The 15,780-nt window shown below is 37.0% G+C and overlaps 1 protein-coding gene across 5 annotated transcripts in view; it reads right to left on the reverse strand.

Moving 5' to 3' along the window:
* The window catches only part of CEP57L1 (centrosomal protein 57 like 1), a 63,374-nt gene that overhangs the window by 21,408 nt on the left and 26,186 nt on the right, over window positions 1-15,780 (reverse strand). The window contains exon 2 of one of the 5 annotated variants that reach the window (XM_078155200.1): window positions 4,989-5,006. The exons of the other annotated variants lie outside the window; for them this stretch is intronic. The gene's annotated coding sequence lies outside the window, so the exon portion shown is untranslated. The remainder of the gene's footprint in view (window positions 1-4,988; window positions 5,007-15,780) is intronic. 5 annotated transcript variants of the gene reach the window in all.

Below are 15,780 nucleotides of genomic sequence, written 5' to 3' on the forward strand. Positions count from 1 at the left end.
TGAGAATGGCCAGGCCACCTTCCCTAGTATTTCTTTTCATTAGTTCCTTTGATATTCTGGACCTTTTCTTATTCCAAATGAATCTTGTTATTATTTTTTCTAACTGTATAAAATAATTTTTGGTAGTTTGATTGATATGACATTAAGCAAATTAGCATAGGTAGAATTGTCATTTTTATTATATTAGCTCGGCCTACCCATGAGCAACTGATATTTTTCCGATTATTTAGATATGACTCTATTTGTGTGAAAAGTGTTTTGTAAATGTATTCATATAATTCCTGGGTTTGTCAGTCTCCTCTCTTTGAAAGAAAGATTCTTTTGTTCCAGGAAAGGAAACCACACAATCTCAACATCTGATTAGCTGCAATGTATATGCCCATTTCTTTAACGGTGGGTGAGTGAAGTTTAAAGAAGTTAACAAAGACGTAACCACAAATAATTTGAGCTTGTGCTAACTTATTAGGAACACAGGAAACACAATACATTCGTTTTTACTTTCAACAGTGTTTTGAATAAGAAATGAGTCAAGTTCACAATTCTAACTTTAGAGGTGTTTTTTCCTTACAACTAACATTAGAACATATTAAATGATATATGATAAATGATTACATGAAATTTTTTGCATAAATAAATGTTTTACTAGATTCAATTACTAAATATGACCAAGTAACATAAAACAGAAAAAAAATAATTTAATAGTAAAATTAAAATGTATTCCCAAATTATCATCAATTGCTCAGAATATACATGGGATCAGAGGATTTAGGATTAGATGGGACTTCTTAGAGAACTAATACAAGGATTCTTAACTTGGAATACATGAATTTAAAAAAATATATATTGATAACTGTATTTCAGTATAACTGGTTTCCTTTTAAATCCTATGTATTCTTTTTTATGCATTTAAAAAATTATTCTGATAAGGAGTCCACAGGCTTCACCAGAATGCCCAAAGGGCCTGTGATACACAAAAAAGTTAATAATCCATAATCTAGTCTAATTTATCTTTTTTAAAGAGAAGAACAAGGAGCCCCAAATTATCTGTGAAGTAGCTTTTTTGGTAAAAATAAAATAGCTTTGTAATTTATTCATTTAAAAAGCAAAGGGAGGGGCAGCTAGGTGGCACAGTGGCTAGAACACTGGCCTTGGATGTGTCAGAAGGACCTGAGTTCAAATCTGGTCTCAGACACTTGCTAGCTATGTGACCCATGGCAAGTTATTCAACCTTGTTTGCCTTGGTTTCCTCCTCTGTAAAATAAGCTAATTATTAGTGATTTAGAACAATTTTCCATATAGTTGTTAATAGTTTGCAACAGTTTTTGAAAGATTACTTGTTCACAGCCTTTGACTAAAATATTTTTTTAAAGAGTGTTCTTGTAATTGAAAATTGTTTTATAGTTTTAAAAATAATTCAGAATGATCCTTAATAATTATTTTTGGTCCACATCTATGATTACATAGAAACTTATATAGCAACTCCTTCAACTCATCTGTTACAATTTCAGAGAACTGCTTGGAGAATTGGGACATTTGCCCATGATTTTCCTGCCTGCAATGCTGTCCTTCCAGCTGTGACAAAAAACAACCTCAATTCTTAACTATATTTTAATAAATATTTATTAAGTATCTGATATGAGAGGTCAGGTTCTTAATTTTAAAAGTTAATTGTATAGATAAGATTATTTCTAGAATTTTTATTCAACTTACCCTTTCATATAACCAATAAAGAGATGAATATACTTGAAATTATTTAATAAAATATATTGAAATAGTTTCAGAAATATACATTATGCCCAATGTGCACATTTGGTAGATGTACAACTTTCATGAAAATAACATGTTGAGGGGCAGCTAGGTGGTTCAGTGGATAGAGCACTGGCCCTGAAGTCAGGAGGACCTGAGTTCAAATTTGGCCTGAGACCAAACACTTGACACTTACTAGCTATGTGACCCTGGGCATTTCACTTAACTCCAATTGCCTAAAAACGAATAAACAAACAAAAACAAACAAACAAAAAAGAAAATAACATGTTGATCTCTAAAAGTCTCATGATGCTATCCATGTCCAGAGAAAGAGCTATGGAGTTTGAATGCAGATCCAAGTATACTGTTTGCTCTTTTTTTTTCCTTCTGTTTTGTTTTGTTTCCTCTTTCTCGTGGTTCCTCCTATTGGTTCTAATTCTTCCTCATAACATAACTAATGTGAAAATATGTTTAATAGGAATGTATATGTAGACCCTATATCAGATTGCACATCGTCTTGGAGAGGGAGAGGGGGAGAGAAAAATTTGAAACTCAAAAGTGTATGGAAGTGATTGTTGAAAACTAAAAATAAATTAATGAAAAAAAATTTTTAAAGAAAATAACATGTTGAGTACTGAACACTTTCTAATTACATCCTAGCCTGCTCTAAGTGCCAGAAGAATATTTTTATTATTATTTCTATAGTTGATGTTCAATATATAGAAAGGAAAAGCAATTACCAAATAGTGCCCTGGTTTACTGCTTAAAATATGGGATCACTAAACTTAAAATTCTTGTGCTACCTTGGTATTTTATCATCTTGTTTATGGCTTCTATGCTAGTCATGGAAAGAATAACCATGGAAACTTAGGCTGAGTGTTTTAATACCACAGGAAGAAAACCAAGACATTAACACATGTGATAAATACAAACAAAACATTACATGAACACTAAAAGAAAGATGGTACTAGTTCTTTAAAACTGTTAATTTTATGAAAAAGTAACAGCCAAGCTGATTGAAATGGTCTTCAAAACAAAGAAGGCCATACACAGAAAAGACTGATAAGGTTTCTGTCAACTCTACTGGGCACTAAGGGACTAAACTGAAAAAGGGAGGCAAATTTTTATAGTTGAAACTTAAACAGATGCTATTACTCTCCTCAGTTTACAAGCAGAAACGACTTATAAAAGGAGGAAGAATATATTGCATATGATGCTAAATTTTCTGGTCATTTGCAAGTCTCATCCTTGACTTCCTCTTCAGGATTTTACATAGTTGATTACTTTCTCCTCCTGGATATTTTCTTCAGGAGATTTTGTGACTGTTCTCTTGGTTCTCCTGTCTGAAAGCTCTTAGACTCTTTTACTAGATTATCTTCCATATACTATTACCATGTATCATAATAGCCATACTCTGAGATTCTTTCCTGGGCTCTCTTTTCTTTTCTGTCTACATTCTTCTCTCTGTGACATCATCAACTCTCATAGGTTCAAATGATCATATATACACAGGCTACCACATCTAGATAACTAGTTCTAGTTTTTCCTCTTCTAAGCTATAGTCCTATATCAATGATTGACCATTGAACTTTTAAACTGGATGTCTCAAAGAGATCTCAAACTCAACATATACAAAAATAAATTTTTATCCCTCCTCATAGTCCCACTTCCCTTCTGAATGCCCCCTTTCTGTTGAGGGGACCACTATCCTAGTCATCTACGTCTGAAATCATCCTTGGCTCTTCACTCTCTCTTTTTTTTTCTTTTCACTTTTTTGCTTAGGTAATCAGGGTTAAGTAACTTGACCAGGGTCACACAGCTAGTATGTATCGTGTCTGAGGTTGGATTTGAACTCAAGTCCTCCTCACTCCAAGGCTGGAGCTCTATCCACTGAGCCACCTAACTGCCCCTTCACTGTCATTCTTACCCCACACACATACAATCAGTTGCTCTATCTTGTTGGGGGTTTTTTGTTGTTTCTTTTGAGGCAATTGGGGTTAATAGACTTGCCCAGGGTCACACAGCTAGTAGGTGCCTGAGGTTGGATTTCAACTTGGGTCCTCCTAATTCCAAGTCTGGTGTTCTATCCATTGCACTACCTACCAGCCCCAGTTGCTGTCTCTTGTTAATTCTACCTTCACAACACCTCTCCTATTCATTTCGTTCTCTACATTCATATGGCTACCAGCCTAGCTCAGGCCTTTATCTCACCTTGCCTGTGCAAAAGTCAGTCTCTTCCCTTTCTAACTCATCCTCTCATAGAGCTGCAAAAGAATACTACTAAAGCACAGGCTTGATTATATCACCTTCCTGTTCAATAATAAAACTCAGATAGTTCCTCCCTATTACCTCTTGTATCAAATACAAAGTCCTCTGCTAAGCAATTAAAGCCCTTCACAAACTAGCTCCCACCTATCATTCCAACTTGATTCCACATTCCTCTCTCCACACTCTATGATCATTAAACTGGCCTTGCTGTACCTCACAATGACATTGAAATGGATAATAATCCATCTCCCATCTCCATGTCTTTCCAAAGGCTTTCTCCCAATAAACACAATGCTCTCCCTCCTCCCCTCTGCCTCTCAGAATCCCTTGCTTCTTTCATAGTTCAGTTCAAGTGCCAGGTCCTACAAGAAGTCCTTCCTAATCCTCCCTGACTACTAGTGTCTTAACTCTCTTCCCAATATAATTACTTACACACTGTCATACACACACACACACACACACACACACACACACACACACACACACACACACACTATTTTGTACATATGTATAGACACATGTTTTTTACATATTGTCTCTCCCCCTAGATTACAAACTCTCAGCAGATAGGGACTGTTTTATTTTTGTCTGTTTCCTCAGTGCCTAGTGCTTTTGTTTGGCACATAACAGGCATCTATTCAATGTTTGTTCACTGACTGATTAATAAATGAAGACTCATCTTTAGTAGCCCAGTATATGCCTAGAAGTTATTATATATAATGCAATTTTTTTTCTGGTGAGGCACTTGGGGTTAAGTGACTTGCCCAGAGTCACACAGCTAGTAAGTATTATGTGTCTGAGGGCAAATTTAAACTCAAGTCCTCCTGACTCCAGGGTCAGTGCTCTATCCAATGCAACACCTAGCTGCCCCCTATAATGCAATGTTAATGACAAATCAATACATAACATTTGACAGCTTCAGTGAAAAGACTGATATAATCATATGAAAAAAGTGAAAAAGGAGTAATACTTACCAGCCATTTATCTTGCTCCTAAATTATAAAAATGAAGGATTATTCAGTGCTAATTAAAAATCAGTTTTACAGTTAAAGAAGTTAAGTCTTATCAAATATTTTTACTAATTTGGGGACTGGCCCTTCATTTATTAAATTAATTAATTTTTGGCTTATTTCAAGACAGCTCAAATCCCACCTTCTATAGGAGGTCTTTCCTGGTCTACCCTCCTCATCCCTCTACTGCTGGTGTCTTCCCCTGTGAGATTACCTTCCATCTACTCTGTATATATATTTTCATGTTGCCTCCCTTACTAGAATATGAGTTCCTTGAGGGCAGGCACTATATTTTTTTCCTTTATTTGCATGCCCCAGAGCTTGTCAGATGGAAATGAAAGCTGAAATTTACTGAATTTACTCAATACTTTTTGACTCTTGGATTTCACATACCATACAGTATATGGCATGATCTCTACCACTCTTCAGGGGAAAAGTCTCACGTTACTGTTTGTTGAAGGCAAGATGTGCCAGAGAAGGGTGGAGAGAGTTGTAAAACTCTAATATGATCAAACAATTTTATGGGATCATGGGGAGAGAAGTAAGAAGGATCTATATTACTAGTCCAATAATCCTAGAAGGAACAAAAAAAAGGGGGGGGGGAAGGATAATGATACTGCATGTCCCCTACGTTGGATAAATAGAGATAAATAAGCTCAGATGCTAATGTATAGGGATAGTGTATGAAAAGTCAAGGAGATCCATCAGATGAAACTCCAATTTGGTCAATTCCTTGCTGTACAGCAACAGCATATATAGTAACACTGACTGATCATTTTAGCTATTGTCAGGGTAGAGAAACACACAAATCTAGGTTCAAAATCTGTCTTAGGATACTTGTAAACCTTATCCATGTTTACTCCAGAAGCAAAAAGCTCATTCCTCTTTCTAATAGAGGATCTTACCTGACCACCAACAATACCATAGTAATAACACCAATAGCTTATATTTACATGGCATTTTATGGTTACAAAACATTTTCCATCAATTATTCATTTTCAGCCCCAAAACAACCACATGATCTTGCTAATATATTATTCCCATTTTCATGATATGGCAATTGAAGCTGCCAGGCTTCCCTAACATCATCTAGAAAGTAAGAGGAAGATCCAGAATTCAAATGCAAGGTCTTTTGGACCCAAGTTCAGTGCTCTTTCCTCTACTCTGGCTGCCTCCCATAGCTCCTAGTACAGATAACTATGTGTGAGTGACTTTAGTCGGGGCTTTAAATAAATTACTCAAGAGCAAGCACTGCTTGCTATAAAACCGTTGGAGATATATATACTGTGTTCACACATAATTAAAGGAAAAGCTAATGAACAAAATTTTTGGCTTCACAGTGATAAAATAGTTTATACCTTCTCTCTCTCCACCCCTCCCTTCAGCAACAGTTCTGTCTGACTAAAGTTTGCTCTTCTTCAGCAGAAGCAAGTATTATTTAGTAAGTGATTAACTAACTGGTGAATCCACTGCCAGGGTAGAGATAATAGAGCATCTGTTGAAAAATCTGTAGACCAAGAGTAATAAAAAAACATCAGAATCTAACTATATCTAAAAAAGCATTTGTGCACTGAACTTGAAAAAAAATTACATGACTTTGTAGGAACTGTCACTGACAAAATAAAATTTTATTAACTTATTTGCAGCGTAACTAAAAAGGAATCTTTTGAGTGAAATGTTTTGATTTTTAAAATTTTAATGAATTGATTTAACAATGGTTTAACAGGTTTTTTTAAAATTATAATCATATTTTAAAATAAACTGCAGAATTCAATAAAATTAAATCTTAACAGCAACGTTCTATTATGGGCAATCATGTATATACATGTATTATTTCTAAACTTTATCCTGAAATAAATTCTTCAAATACTTCAATGGATCCAAGATATCAGCTGTGTAGACTAATCCATACATTCCTTCTCATTCCATGTGATTCTTTCCCATATTCTCCCACACATCCCCACAAACAATCTATTAAAATGATGTTTTTCCCTTTGGTATTTTGTGGGTACCAGTACAATATATAGAATCTACCTCTGTGATCTCTCACTCTTACTACAAACTACGAGACTTGCTCGTCTCCTCTTTTGGTCATAAATTTTTGTCAACAAACGAACTCGTACTTCTTGAATGTAATTTTTGGAAATATGTTATAGCCTACTTGTGACCACTATGTACTTCAACGATTGTAGGTTACCCACAACTTTGATTCTTTGAGGTTTGTGGTGTTTCATGATTCACAACTCTAGAGTCAGTCACAAATGATACTGTGGCTAGTTGTATCAAGCCCTAAAACATCACAGGGCCTTCTTAATGGAAGCTATGAAATTCAAAAGATAAAGCTAACAATCCATATAAGAAAAACCGATTGAATGAAAAATGCATATTGTCTAGACCAGAAGTGTGGAACCTACAGCCTCAAGGCCACATGTGGCCCTCTAGGTCCTCAAGTGTGGTCCTTTGACTGAATCCAAACTTGACAGAACAAATCCCCTTAATAAAAGGATTTGTTTTGTAAAACTTGGACTCAGTCAAAAGGCCGCACTCAGAGGCCTTGAGGCCACAGGTTCCCTACTGCTGGATAACATGTAGTTGGAAATCCTAGAACCCCTGTATTAGTAAATTTGGGACAGGAATCACAGGTAGAGGATGAGTTGGACCCAGAATAAAAGAATGAGAATGCACTAGGTTGCATTTTGGAAACTGAGCAGTGTTGTTTAATGACTCCCCAGCTGCTTCTTGTTACCCATTAAGAAAAAAATCTTCCTGATAATGCTGTATGGTTGAAAATAGTACAAAAACAATCAATTTTCAAATACAGAATAATCCCTTCATAATACTTATGTTGAAATACAGGACTTAAACAGACTTCAGCTCTACAAGGCAGAAAAGCATAGCCTCAGGGATGCTGCTCCCTGGCTCCCTAGACCTAACATTTTTGCTAGGATAGATACTTGGAAATGTAACCTCTTGGATCCTAGCAAGATTGTCTCCCTTCCTCCCCCTTCTGCCTCTGCTTTCTTTTCTATCTAGTGAAAACACTTCTCTCTGCTACCAGATTTTGAGATAAAAAAGATCATGAACATAGCTAGACTATCTTGGTTACTGCCTAAGTGGGAAAAAACACGTACCTTTGGTCGTCCCCTTTTTGTTAAGCGTCCCCTAGTCACTCTGCTACTAGATCATTTCTCACCTGGCCGTATACCTGGACGTCATCATTGCCTCCAAAATTCATTCTCCTGAAACTTCACATCAACTTCGAAACTCATACTTCCTCAGTATCACCTTCCCAATTAGAATCCTACCTCCCTCTGACTGGAGAAGATGAAGGATAGACCTTGGAGAGCTCTTCCCAGATCCTCTATTTAAGGAGGGAACCCAGGGGAGACACCTCATTGTTTCACAGCTGGCTGCTCACCTGGACTCATGGGGAGTATCCAACCTTCTTCTTCCCCAACTTCTTTTTATGTGTTGTATTCTCTTTTTAGATTGTGAGCTCCCTGAAAACAAAGACTGTCTTTTGCCTTTCTTTGCATCCCTAGAACTTAGCATAGTGCCTGGCACACAGTAGGCACTTAATAAATGTTTATTAACTGACATATGTCCTAACTATGGAACAGCTCTTAGACAAGGAAGACCAGAATAGAGATGTATCTTTGCTTCTTTCTCTTCTATCTGTAACTAACTCCAGAAGGGTCAAGACATGGGGGCAGAGGTAAAACTGTGGTCCCATAAACTTTCTGATGACCTCGATCAGAGCCTATATCATATTGCTTGGTAAGAATGTATTATTGGATGAGATGGGGGTGCCTCAGACCCTATAAACAATTTGATGATTCAGTAGAATGTAAGTGCACCTTAAGGGCAGGATTATTTTTCATTTTCATCCTTATATCTCTAGTGCCTAGTACAATGCCTTGCAAATAATAGGTAATTAATGAATGTTTGTTGAATTTGCTAAATATACTAATTGAACTATATGTATTCTATGTGCTTCTTGCTTTATGTGGCTATTTTTTTCTTAAAGGACACTGTTTGACCTGTAGTATATATCCAAATAAGCTATATCTAAACTGTTTTACTTGTATTAATAATAGAAATTTAAGTTAATCATATATTGTCCATATTATTACTGACTAACAGAAATCCACCTTACCAGCATTACAGCAATTTATATAGAGATGTGTGGTTTGGGGGATAACTTTGAAAGGCTTTTGGCTCTTGTAAAATTAACTTTTGTAAACATACATAAATGGAAAACAAAAAAGTTAAGTCTTGACAGTTCTTCCAGGAATACTATAAAAAACCAGGTGATACAGATACCATATGCAACACTATCATTTTTTTCCTTATCTTTATTTTTTCACCCTTATCAGCTCTGTCAAAAGGTTTCTGAAACCTCCTTACAACCCTAAACCAACCTACACACACACTCTCCTCCCCCCAACTTTTTTTTTTTAGCCTAGATCTCCCTATCTTGCTCAGGTTATAAGTACAATAACCACTCAGGCCAAATCCCAATACTGAGAAGGAGAACTGCTGATCTATTTATAGGCAATTTAGTGGCCCTCCACTCCTATAATCCTCCTGCTTACTAAGTCTGCTTTACCACACTGGTGAAATTTAATGAGGACATTTGATTGACCTACTGAAACTCAGAGTTCCCAAATTCAGGTAATCCATTAGCCTCAGCCTCCCCTCAGGGATACAGGCCTGTCCCACCATATCTGCCACCACATTGATACTACTTAACATCACTGTGGAATAACAACATTTTTCCTTTATTACGCCCAAGAGAAGAGAAGTAGGCCAATCATACAGTATCCATTTATTTATTTTTACATTCCTATTAAACATTTTCACATTATTCATGTTGTAAGGAAGAATTAGAACCAATAGGAGGAACCACGAGAAAGAGGAAACAAAACAACACAGAAGGGGGAAAAAAAGAGCAAATAGTATGCTTTGATCTGTATTCAAACTCCATAGTTCTTTCTCTGGATGTGGATAGCATTTTCCAGCATAAGATTTTTGGAGATCCTTGCAGCACTGCTAAGAAGGGCTAAGTCTATCAAAGTTAGTCATTGCACAATGTGGTTGTTATCGTGTACAACATTCTCCCAGTTCTGCTTACTTCACTTTGCAACAATCCATACAAGTCTTTCTAGGGTTTTCTGAAGTCTGCCTGCTCATCATTTCTTATAGCACAATAGTATTCCATTACATTCATATACCACAATTTGTTTAGCCATTACCCAATTGATGGGCATCCCCTCAACTTCCAATTCTTGGCCACCACAGAAAATGTTGCTATAAATATTTTTGTACATGTGGGTCCTTTTCCCATTTTTATGATCTCTTTGGGATATAGCCCTAGAAGTGCTATTGCTGGTCAAAGGGTATGCACATTTTTATAGCCCTTTGGGCATACTTCCAAATTACTCTCCAGAATGGTTTGATCAGTTCACAACTTCACCAACAATGAATTAGTGTTCCTATTTTCCCACATCTTCTCCAACATTTATCATTTTCCTGTTTTGTCATGTTGGCCAATCTGATAGGCATGACCTGGTATCTCAGAGTTGTTTTGATTTGCATTCCTTTAATTAATAGTGATTTAAAGCATTTTTTCATATGACTATAGAAGGCTTTAATTTCTTCATCTGAAAACTGCCTATTCATATTCTTTGACCATTTATCAATTGGGGAATGACTTATATTCTTGTAAATTTGACTTAGTTTTCTATATATTTTAGAAATAAGGCCCTTATCAGAGACACTGGTTGTAAAAATTCTTTACCAGTTTTATGCTTCCAACCTAATCTTGGTTGCATTGGCTTTGCTTGTACAAAAACTTTTCAATTTAATATAATCAAAATTATCCATTTTGTATTTCATAATGTTCTCTTATCTCCTGTTTGGTCATAAATTCTTCTGTTCTCCATAAATCTGACAGGTGAACTATTCCTTGCTCTCCCAGTTTGCTTATAGTATCAGCCTTTATATCTAAATCATGAACCCATTTTGACTTTATTGGTGTGAGATTTTGATCTATGCCTAGTTTCTGCCACATTCTTTTCCAGTTTTCCCAGCAGTTTTTGTCAAAAAGAGTGAGTTCTTATTCCAGAAGCTGGGGTCTTTGAGTTTATCAAGTAGTAGATTACTATAGTCATTGACTACTGTGTCTTGCATACCTAACCTATTCCACTGATCTGCCACTCTATTTCTTAGCCAGTACCAAGTAGTTTTGATGACTGCTGCTTTATAATACAATTTAAGGTCTGGCAGGGCTAGGCCACCTTTCCTAGCATTTCTTTTTATTAGTTCCCTTGATATTATGGATTTTTTGTTCTTTCAAATGAATCTTGTTATTATTTTTCTAGCTCTATAAAATAACACAGCACACATTTATTATGCATTTATTATGTTCCAGGAACTTTGTGTGGTAAGTGCTAGGAATACAAAGAAAGACAAAAACACAGTCTCTGCACTAAAATAGCCCATATTCTAATAGACAGGGGGTAGATAAGCAGCAAATAATGATGCACATACTAGACAAATAGATTATCTCAGAAGGAAGGCATTAACAATAAGGGGATCAGGAAAGGCCTCCTGTAGCAAGTGGGATTTGAGAAAAGTCTTGAAGGAAGCCAGCAAATTTAAGAAACAGAGGTGAAGACGGAAAGCATTCCATGCATGGGTGGGGGGGAAGTGCAAATGCAAAGAGTATGGAGATGCCATATCTTGTGTGATGAACAAGTAGGCCAGTGTAGATGGACTGAATAATGCTTGGAAGGAAGTAATATGTAAGAAGACTGGAAAGGTTGGAAAAGGCCAGATTGTGATGGGTTTTAAATGCCACACACAACACTTATATTTGATCCTGGTGGTAAGAGGGAGACATTAGAGTTTGCTGAATGAGAGACAATATAGTCAGATCTTCACTTTAGGAAAACTACTGTGGCAATTGAGTAGAAGATAGAATGGGGTGGGGAAGAAGCCTGAGGCTGGAAGAACAATTAGAAGGCTATTGTAGTAGTCCAGGTAAGAGACGATAAGGGTTTGCATCAGGATGGCGGCTGTATAAGTGAAGAGAAAGAGATGTGTTTGGGAGATAATATGAAGAGATATTATGAAATAACAAGATTTGAAAACTGATTGGATATGTGCGGTTAAAGTGAGTAATCAAAGATAAAACTGAGGCTATAACTCTGAGTAGCAGGGAGGATGGTGACACCCTTCTGGAAATAGGAAATTTGGGGAGAGGAGAGGGACTTGTAGAGGACTTTTGTCTTGGCAAGGAGAAGGCTCATCTCTTAACAAGACAGTGGTAGAAGTTGGTGGGACAAATCCAACGCTGGGATTTGGCAAGCTGTAAATTAGCAACTGGATAAGGGAGTGAGGGATTTATATAGAGGATAAGCAGAACTGAACTGACTCACCAAAGGGTGAAGAAAGGAAAGGAAAGAGAGTATAGACAGTACAACAGTGATAGCCTGAGAAAGAACTGAGGGATAGAGGGATTAGTAGTTACAGTACAGGTGAAGAACTGGGTTAAAGGGGTCTAAGATACAGAGAAAGATAGAGTGATAAGATTATAAGCAGATAAAGGAATTTCATGGTTCACAAACATGAATGTGGAATATTTTTGAGAGATGCTAAAATCAAGGGTATGACTTGTTAGTAGTTAAGATAAGGTGGAGGAGGTCATGGGAATTGAGCAGATTGGGATGTTAGGGCATTTGAGGGAGTTATCAGTATGTACAGTCAGTTCTGATAAAATACAACATATGCATTCCCAAAAAACACTATGCTATGCAAGATTCCTCAACAAGAACCACAGAGCTTATGAGGAAAATGGTGTTAGAGGTTCAACTTAAAAACTTCATCAGTGACACACAAAAAAAGGTCAGAAACCTAATAAAAAATGGTAGCACAGTTTTATACATGTTAAATGGCTAATACAAAAACACCACAATAAAGAATAGCTACCTCTGCAGACTACCACTAGGCCTGTACCCTGGGCTGCCAAATCAAGCTGGAGACCATGGCACAAGGCAGGGAAAGGAAGTGCAGACCAAACCTTCTTCAATCATGGGTCCTACTGCACCAGAAGATATACCATAAATACGGTAGTTTACCTTGGAAATATAACCTGAAGTGTTCTTATGGAAGTGAGTATTGGAAAGGTCATAGCTTTATGAGTTACTGTGAAGTGGTACAGTGTTCTGAGTTCTCTCACTGTCTCTCGGGGAAGAAATAACAGAAGCAAACTCGAAATTCAAGTTATATATCAAAACGTTCCATTATCAGCTGCAGAGGAACAAAATCACATTTTTAAAACACAAGTTATAACAGAACTGACTGTATGTTAAATCTCCCAATATGGGTGGAAAGAAAGACTGTGAGCCAGGCACTGAACTCATTGAGGAAAGGAAGAGATCTTGAGGGATCTATAGATAATAATTACCAGGAACTGGACTGGGAGATAAATTTGAATAGTGTGAATCCCAAAGCAGCAGAGGCTGCTAAATGATAGTGGTAGAGGACCCAAATGTGGCTATGGAAAGTAAAGAGTACACCCAACTCCTTCACCACAATCAGTGATCAGCAGGGGTGGGGGAGTCCAACCAGCACAGGAAAAGGGTGGCTAAGGATACAATACCATTAGAAGAGTGCCAGAAGACAGAAGTGAGCACAGTGGAAGGGGTAGGCAGATCTGGAAAAGGATACGGGGAGTGGGGGAAAGTAGGTTTGAGAGGGTGATGTGAGTAAGAGAGTGAGCACCTTTAAAGAGAGACAAGCAAGAAGGTTTTTACATTAATAGCTTGGACGTCCAAAATTCAACTAGGAAAGAGAGAGTATGAGAGGGTGGAGTGTGCTAAACATTGAGGAATGAGTACTGCTAGAGTATCTGTGGCTGGAGCAAGATCAGTTAAGGGAGGCAAGTGACTAGATTGTTCCCTTGAGGTACAATATCATGGTAGGGGGTGATACTGTGACCTGGGAGGTCCAGCTCAAGGTAGACAAGAAATGAAGTTTTAAAAAAAAAAAGGAAGGAAAGAAAAAAGATGGCAAACATTTTGAGCCTAAAGAGGTATCATAAATATCACCCACTAAAAATCTTAATTGACATGAAAGAGGAAAGGTAAGGAGTCAGAAACAAGATTTTGCTGATAATTCCTACCACTGTACTTACATGTGTCAAGGGTGTATAATTTTGAAGGTGTGAGTACTTTCTCCTGTGATTTAGATTGCAACTCCTTTACATTTTAGTAGATAGTCTTAAAGACTTGATACTGCTGAAAAAATGCATCACCCTGAAGCCAGTTTGAGGTTGGACCTTTCTGAACTTAACTAGAAATCCGAAAACAGATACACAGTATAGTCTGGGTTGTGCCCAAAGCTTTTGTTGTTTGGTACATAGAACTTGCTAGGGTAATTAAGCTTCATTGACATAATCTTCAAGTACTGAGGAATCATCTTCATGCTATGCTCAATCAATTAATCAATCAGCATTTATTAAGCACCTACCATATGCCAAGTACTTAAGTACTATCCTAGGTGTTGAAGATAAAAGACAAAGGACTGAAAAAATTCCTACCCTGAGAGAGCTTACATTCAATTGGGAGAGAGAAGATGTACATACAAGCATATAAAATACATACAAAGTAATTTTTGGGAGAGAGGAAGAAGGTAGTACTAGAAGATGTGGGGGGAAACCAGAAAAAGCATCATGCAGAAGGTGGCATCTGAGTTGCTCTTTTAAGGAAACTAGGGATTTTAGGATGCAGAGATGAAGAGAGAACATATTCCAGGCATGGGGAACAGTCTCTGCAAAAAAACAAAAAGATGGCTGTTAAGATACATCAAGAAAACCAGAGTGACTAGACCACAGAGTATGTGAAGGAGTTTTTAGAAATGTGTGAGAATCTTGGAAAGGTAAGTTGAAATAAGGACATAAAGGGATTTACATGACAAATGGAAGAGTTTTTTGAGCCTAGAGGTAGCAGAAAATCACTGAAGTTTACTGAGCAGCAGATTAGTATAGTCAGATCTATTCTTTACAGGAAGTCACTTTGGTAGCTGTGTGAAGTATGGATTGGATAAGGGAGATGATTTGAGGTAGCCAGACAATTTTGGGGGCTATTGAACTAAACTGGACAATGAAGGCTTTGAACTAAAGTCATGGTGGTATGAGCTGGGAGAAGAGGGCAAATGGAAGAAACAGTATAGGGAGAAAATCAAGAAAACTTGGCAACTGATCAGATACGTGGGGTAGAAAGGAGAAGGAGTTGAGGCTGACATAGAGGTTGAGAACTTTGGAGTCTGGAAGAATGGTGGTATCCTTGACAGAAATAGAGAGGTTTAGAAGAGGGATAATTTAGGTAGGAAATATGAGTTCAGTTTTGGACACACTGAGTTTCAGATGTCTATAAAACACTCAATTCAAAAAGATTTAACTGACAAATCTAATGTCCTTTTCTCAGTCTGGAACCTTGTTGTCTCTGTAGCATTTAATTGATCACTTCTTCCTCCTAGATACTCTTTTCTCTAAATTTCCATGACACTTCTTTCTCCTGGTTCTCCTGTCTATTCTTCCCTTTTCAGTCTCTTGCTGGTTTTTCACCTAAGTCATGCCCATTAACCAGGAGCATCCCTCAATGCTCTGTTCTGGGTCCTCTTTTCTTTTCCATTTATGTTATCTCACTTGGTGAGCTCATCAGCTTCCATAGTTTCAGTTATCATCTCTATG

Source organism: Phascolarctos cinereus, unplaced genomic scaffold (genome assembly GCF_003287225.1).
Source record: "Phascolarctos cinereus isolate Bilbo 61053 unplaced genomic scaffold, phaCin_HiC Scaffold_5;HRSCAF=322, whole genome shotgun sequence".
NCBI classification, from domain to species: Eukaryota; Metazoa; Chordata; class Mammalia; order Diprotodontia; family Phascolarctidae; genus Phascolarctos; species Phascolarctos cinereus.